This window comes from Ylistrum balloti, unplaced genomic scaffold, assembly GCF_031769215.1.
Source record: "Ylistrum balloti isolate Yb309-2 unplaced genomic scaffold, AGI_CSIRO_Ybal_v1 Utg369676, whole genome shotgun sequence".
Classification (NCBI taxonomy): domain Eukaryota; kingdom Metazoa; phylum Mollusca; class Bivalvia; order Pectinida; family Pectinidae; genus Ylistrum; species Ylistrum balloti.
Genome location: NW_026781919.1, coordinates 564,398 through 572,398, shown reverse-complemented (window position 1 = coordinate 572,398; position 8,001 = coordinate 564,398).

Genomic DNA, 8,001 nt, shown 5'->3' with positions numbered 1-8,001 from the left:
AACTCTGACTGTGTTTTCTTGGAGTTAACAGATGCCTACTGCCATTTTGCTAAAGTTTGGATTTCTTTCAAACATACTGTCACTTTGAACAGCCAGGGCCATTCCGAGGTGAAGGTCTCTTTTTAGTAGCTTCCGGAACACCTGGCCCCACTTGTATAAAACATCTCAACTTGAGATTTTCCTCAGCTAATATCTCCTTGAAAATATCTTGTATGAAAATTCTTTCATTTTTCCTCCTGTTCCTTGAGAAAATTTTATACAAGCCGTTTTTGAGGAAATATCTCTGTCTCAAGTATATGTTTTATCTTTTCTTGTACTTTTTTCATTTTTAGCAGTCTCTGTGTAAATCTTTTCTTGTTCATATTTTGCCCTAGTTTTATTGAACTTGGTATTGAATCATGATTATTTTCTACTGTAGAAATTTTCTCGTTGTTTCTGGACACTGTGCAAGTTTTGTTACCAGTTTTGGTTGTTAAGCTTCTAATTCTAAAGTGGCTGGTCTTTTGATGGGTCTTGGTGCTACAGGAATCCGGAGTCCCGTGGTTGGGCATGCTTCTGTGTAAAAAACCGCTGCACTGTCCGACCACCCGTTTGATATTTCACTATGATAAATTAAACATAGGTGTGATATTGAATAAAAATGCAGCTGAACTGAACTGGTTTGATCATCGACGAGCTGGTAGCGACAAAGGGTTCTGGGTTCGAACGCCGGTTTGGCCGTGCATTTTTCGTTTCTCTTACAGAACAATAGAAGTATTGAAGGCCACGATCCCATTTATCTAATTGATTAGTAAAGCGAGTCTGTGATGTCTCAATTTGTAGTGCATGGATCATTGTTCTAATTAATGATCAATTAAGTTCAGCAGGTCATTTAATGAATTTGTGTTATGTCTGCAGTCGTCTGACCGAAGACTCATTTGAGTCTTTAATTTTATGTGTCCACACACCGTGTACGAAACACACACATTTCTCGACCGATTTTGATGACAGGTGAATACGTGACATGCATGTTGTGTCGCCATTGAAATGACCGACTTTTGGAAAATAGGTTTATATGAACGCCAATTGATGTTCAGGGTATCATCAAAGCTATTTCTATCAATAAAAAAGTCTGTATGCTTTAAACGTACTTAGTTTGGTGCAAAAATTACAAGAAAACGTGTCAACATAATCATAATCCAAACACAAATTCAATAAAATGACAATGCTATGACAGCAGGGGAACAATTTATTGACGTCACGAGAACAATTTAATCTTGTCGACGATGTCGTTTCTCGTAATTGTGAATTTCTTTCCATGGACAGTCTGTCTTCTAATTTCCGTTTTTACTTCAATCACCGCTTTCCTTATATGTCGTTTTCTCTTATTATTGTCTTTTTTCTGTGTCAGCCAACTTTGTTTTTCGCCAGTGGCCAAAAATAGACCCTTACTATCATTGACAAGTCAGAGAAGGTCGAAATAGCTGTATGATGTAGTAGAAATCCGTCAGTTGGCTCTGCTGTATCTTACTCTAAATTTGTACATTGAATTACTTGTGTGTCTATGCCTCTTGCTAAATGGTTGAAATAACACACACCCGCCCTACACACACTCCCCTAAGTGACCATATCGCCAATGTTGAACACCATCTAAATACTACCTTGATGGTTTCGAACAATTCTAAAGAAAATGAAATTGCCATCTAAAGCACAGCAATTCATATTATATCAATTTGAAGAGTAGCCAAATATGGCAGGAAAGTGGCCGAAAACATTTAGCCACATATCATACATATGTAAATGGTAGGAGAGAAATTGGCATGGTCAATAACATCGGTGTTAGCTAATTGTACGGGGTGCGTGGAATGTTTATTTTGATGGCCGTATCTGACCTTATGGTTTTACTACCGCTTGTCCAGTATTGAGGGTTGGTCTCAAATACCTCCTGTCAGGCAGACGACCAGCCTTGGAAATAAACGACAAAGGTTAAAAGGTCATCTTGACCAGTCATGTGACACAAGTTTTATTGGTCACGCACTATTGCGGAGTTCAGTTGAGCCATGGCTGACCAACAGACAGCGTTGATATTCTATGTCAATGGAACCAAAGTAAGTTTTTTTTTTTTTTAATTTTAATTAATAGAAATTTTACACCAAGCAGTTATACAATTATTTACGAAAACATCTACAAAGTAAAATTCCATCATTACATAATTTAAATTTATTTTCTAATTTGTGTTATAATTGTTATATATTATGTATTAATTATGATGTTAATATATTTAAATGTTGTTTGCATGGTAATATCATTGTATAAAGTTATTAAAACACTGTGATTTATGGTATGATAAATGACACATAGCGCGTGACCATTATTACGTCATTATATGGCCAGGAAAACAGAGCGCAGATAAACGTTTATCGTCGACCATGAATACATTAAAAAATAACTCGGTGCTTGAATAATTTTCTTTTATCATCATCGTAAGTATTGAAAAATATTCAACATTTATCATCAGTTTCCAAATCATTTTTTAATCCATTACATCATCATGTTTTATGTAAATGTAATGGCGACAACTCTCCGTCAAAACTGCCGTCTATACCATCAATGACGAATCAGCTATTTTAATTTAACCATGCTGTTGTCAGACTTATACAACATAGATAGGGCATGGTATTTATATTGTCTATAAATGATAGCACTATGCAGGCAAACCTATACCATACAGTGATAACACCAACTTTGTAAATGTGCAAAGCTCTATAAAAACAACATGTGCCAATTCGATGCTGGTATAATCTGCTTCCTCACTACGCTGCACCTTTAACTTAATGTGGAATATTCATTTTGTATTCCACGTAAATTGTGATGTAGATTTTTATATATGCTGAAATACTTTTAACTAAATCCTTATAAGCAAAAAGACTTGTTGCACTTTCCGTCAGATAGCACTGATGCATACGTAATGTTTTTTCAGATCTTTAGAGTTTGAAACATTGAATGGTGCTATTATCATTAACATTATAGATACTTAAGACTAATATCGAAAATATTTTCGTATTTGAATAAACACGGAAAAAACAAACATTATTATGTACATATCTGTGTAAGAATCTTATTAAAGATTTCCGTCCTCTCATATATATCATACACTGTATTGTCAGAATGCCGAATTCAGTATCAACGATACATTATGTTGAGAGAATGCTTAATCGTGCTGCGAAAATGTTTTCTGGCCTGTGTAGATGTTTTGGCATCAATTCTTTTTTTCGTGTTAAATTTTACCAAAGTATCAATATTTAAGCCCTGTCAATCATTGACAAGTCTTAGAAGGACGAAACAGCTGCACGATGTAACATTACTGACGAGCCCCGCAAGGACGAAACAGCTGTATCATGTAGCATCTCTGACAAGTCTTAGAAGGACGAAACAGCTGCATGATGTAGCACCAATGACAAAGACTATAAGGACGAAACATCTGTATGATATAACATTATTGACGAGCCCTGCAAGGACGAAACAGCTGTATCATGTAGCATCACTGACACGTCTTAGAAGGACGAAACAGCTGCATGATGTAGCACAAAGGACTATAAGGACGAAACATCTGTATGATGCAGCATCACTGACAAGCCCAAGAAGGGTGAAACAGCTATATGATGTAACATTACTGACGAGTCCTATAAGGATGAAACAGCTGTATGATGTAGGATCACTGACGAGCTCAAGAAGGACGAGGCAGCTGTATGATGTAGCATCACTGACGAGTTCTAGAAGGATGAAAAAGTTGTATGATGAAGCATCACTGACCCGCCCTGGAAGGACGAAAGAACTTTATGACGCAGTTTATTAACTGTTTGTCTATGTTATATCTAAATATAATCTTGTTTCCCCATCCAGTATGTATTGTATGTACGTGTTACATTGTTGAATATTGATAAAAGATAATGTTCCAACTTATTATATATTTATAGTGTGTCTTTTGTATACTTGTTATTTACGAAATGTGTTCTATAGTCCTGAAGATTTAGTTATGAAAGACAGTATCACAAGGGCCGCGTATGACGAATACAAAATAGATCTATATATGTTGATATAAACTTGATAACGTAATTTAAATGCGTTTGGTTTCTACAAAGGAATATAAATTAAATCGTTTACTACCTTTTCAACAGAACCCCGAGGAAGAACATCTGGCTAAACATGTCGTATTATCCAAACTCAACTCTTCCGACAAAATGTCCTTGAGCTGAGAAAATATATAATTGTAACACCTGCTACATCGTTTTTGCTAATTCACTATTTAGTCCCTAAGGCATAATGAAATACCGAATGTATTTCTTTTATCTATAAAAAGAACTTTGTAAACGAAGAATATTCATGATTGCCGAGGTACGATTTTGTTAGGGCATTTTTCACATGTTTTGTTACATTAAAATTGGGGCACGTCTGTATTTTGGAAAAGTGGTTATGTTTGTTAAAATAACTAACCATGTTGTTGTAGGTTGAGGTAATTTTTTCTTCCATTAGTGTTTCATTTAAAATGGTTGAATGAATTTATCTTATTTAAATAGGTCCGGACTGGAATAGCAAATACAGAACATTCGAAGCTTCGTGGCAACACTAGAAATGATTTCCAAAGAAATGATTTATAATTTCTCAACAGAAAAATCAATATTAGATTGTATTTTTCCCTAAAACCTATTCAATCAAACTTTTTCTGGACCAACTTCGTCATGTTAAGTGACTATTTGGAAAACATGTTTTCTTTAGTTGATGACATTTCAACTTAAGCTTACACCAAAGTTTTCTTTCATTGTGTTATACAAGAAACTCACACCAAAAGTAAAATAGACAAATCCTACCTAGGTTTTAACACTAATGTAACCAAGTGTTTACACATACACTGATGTAAACAAGTGTTTACACATACACTGATGTAAACAAGTGTTTAAACATACACTGATGTAAACAAGTGTTTACACATACACTGATGTAAACAAGTGTTTACACATACACTGATGTAAACAAGTGTTTACACATACACTGATGTAAACAAGTGTTTAAACATACACTGATGTAAATAGGTGTTTAAACATACACTGATGTAAACAAGTGTTTACACATACACTGATGTAAACAAGTGTTTACACATACACTGATGTAAACAAGTGTTTAAACATACACTGATGTAAATAGGTGTTTAAACATACACTGATGTAAACAAGTGTTTACACATACACTGATGTAAACAAGTGTTTAAACATACACTGATGTAAATAGGTGTTTAAACATACACTGATGTAAATAGGTGTTTACACATACATTGATGTAAACAAGTGTTTAAACATACACTGATGTAAATAGGTGTTTAAACATACACTGATGTAAATAGGTGTTTAAACATACACTGATGTAAATAGGTGTTTACACATACACTGATGTAAATAGGTGTTTACACATACACTGATGTAAATAGGTGTTTACACATACACTGATGTAAATAAGTGTTAACACATACGCTGATGTAAATCAGTGTTTACACATAAAGTGATGTAAACAAGTGTTTACCCATAAAGTGATGTAAAATAAGTGTTAACACATACGCTGATGTAAATCAGTGTTTACAAATATACGTATGTAAGTAATTGTGTACACATACGCTGATGTAAAGAAGTGAGTACCGCTCGACTAAAGGGAAATCCCACTAGCCGAGACTAGTAAGGTGACATGTACTCTCAACTTCTACATTATAAATTATTATGTGGAAGTGACAAGCAGGCAAGAGGCGCGTAGCTGTAAAGTATATATTTAGGATTTCTTATGTACAGTTTAAACGAAAAGAATGTTCACACACATCATTATGTTTTGTATTGTCTCAAAGTTATAAAACGTCATTTTCACCTTACATGAATACACATACAAGGAAATAGTGAAGGCGAATACATGTGTTCGATGAACACCACCATCTGAATATCTTAAAACTCGCACAAAAATATTATTATTTTGATGAAAATAAACTTGGAAAGTGACTTCAGTTTCAGACTAGGTCGAATGTGTTTATATTTACTAAAAGTTCAGGGTCATAGAGGTATGAATTGCCATCGGGTAAATAACGTCAATTAATGGCCAGTTTGTGTGTTACCGCCTTTCACCTGGTTTGATAACAGATCGCCATCGCAAACGTGACAATGAAATATCATTGTCTCTGTGACCTAGTTTTAAGCTGTGGACCAAAGTGTTAAAGTATATAAATGTAGGACTATGTATCCGGTTACTGACAAAAATGACATTTCTCATTCATTCTCTTTCTCCCTCAAGTCTATCGTATTTTCAGAACGAATGCAAAATATATTTATATATAATTCTGTTTATAGAACATTCTTAGAAAACGTTCGTATTGGTTTTGTTTTTAAGCGAGTATTTACATCATACATGACAGTATCAGATTCGTGTTTTTGTATTTGCGTTTAAGTTAAGAAATAAATAGGTCAGCTGAAATGTAAACATGCTAGTTTAGATTATCAAGAAAACATCGTTTTCTGTCTATCATCCTAAATGGTCCCTATGGAGGATAAGGTTGAATTTTATATTGAAACGTGTTCGAGTAAATCAAATAGCGACAGTATGCAATGGTTACATACTAACAATAGTTTGACGTCATAGATAATCATCACGTAGTAAACGTATCACTTTTACTAATTAAAGTTTTAAAGCACAGTCGAACTATTAAAGCAATTAAGAGAAATTCGTTTAGAAAATATTTGAAACCCAACTGGAATACAGATTTATCAAAGCTTCATAGAGAAATGGTTTCTAAGAGGTCCCTTTGGGCTATGGCTGGGAAACCAAGAGGTGCAAATCCTACTTTTTTAGAATATAAACGTCTTAAAACAAATTTCAGACGTTGTTTACGTCACGCTTTTGACACTTATATGAAAGAACAATACGCCGAAATTGATAAATCTGGAGAAATTGATCAGAATCTCTTTTGGAGGTTTCGTTGTCGCAATACCCGTGGTTGTCAAACAGAAATGAAGTATAATGGTACCACCCTACGTGACCCTGAACAAATTGTAGAAGCTTGGGTGACCATTTTAATGATCTCGTCAGTAATGATATGAATGAATCTTCTGATAACAGTTTTTTCCATGATGTTTCATTAAATATTGATGTTATACAAGATAAGCTTCATCTTGACTAAGATATTTTTCTTGCAGACGTTTTTACTGTTGATGAAGTTAGAACAGCGTGCATAAAGTTAGAAAATAATAAAGCTGGAGGTTTTGATAGTCTTGTCTATGAACATATTAAGAACGGGAGTGACAAGCTATTGAGGTATGTTACACATTTGTTTAATCTTGTTGTTCATTACAGCCACATACCTAACGATTGGAAAAGAGGGACAATTTTTACGTTGTACAAAGGTAATGGGAAACCCAAAGATAACCCAAACAGTTATAGAGGAATGACTCTCATACCAGTCTTTTTCAAAATATTTAAATCTGTTTTGTTAATTAGAAAGGAATCCTTGTTGGATTCAGAAACATTTCCAAATACATAACAATCTGCTTACCATAAAAACGTGTAGTTTATGCACGTCGTTTAATTTGCTAGAATGTATCAGATATAATTAAGAAAACGATTCAGATTCTTTTGTTGCATCCTTAGATAGCAACAAAGCATTTGATACTGTTTGGCATAACGGGTTACTTCTTAAACTGTATAATTTGGGCTTCAAGGGAAAAATCTGGAAAATATTAAGGCTTATATATACTGGCTTTGTTAGCTATGTTGCTTTTCAAGGTCACTTGTCTCCTCCTGTTTTTATGGAAAGGGGGATATTACAAGGTGGGTCCTTATCAGCAAAAATGTATTTAGTTTACATCAACGATTTGTTAAATGAAGTAGAATTGTCAGGTAAAGGAGCCATGATTATTGACTGCAAGGTTAACATTACTACGCAGGCTGACGACATATGCTTAATCAGTAATACTAGTGTTTGTTTACAAGAATTAG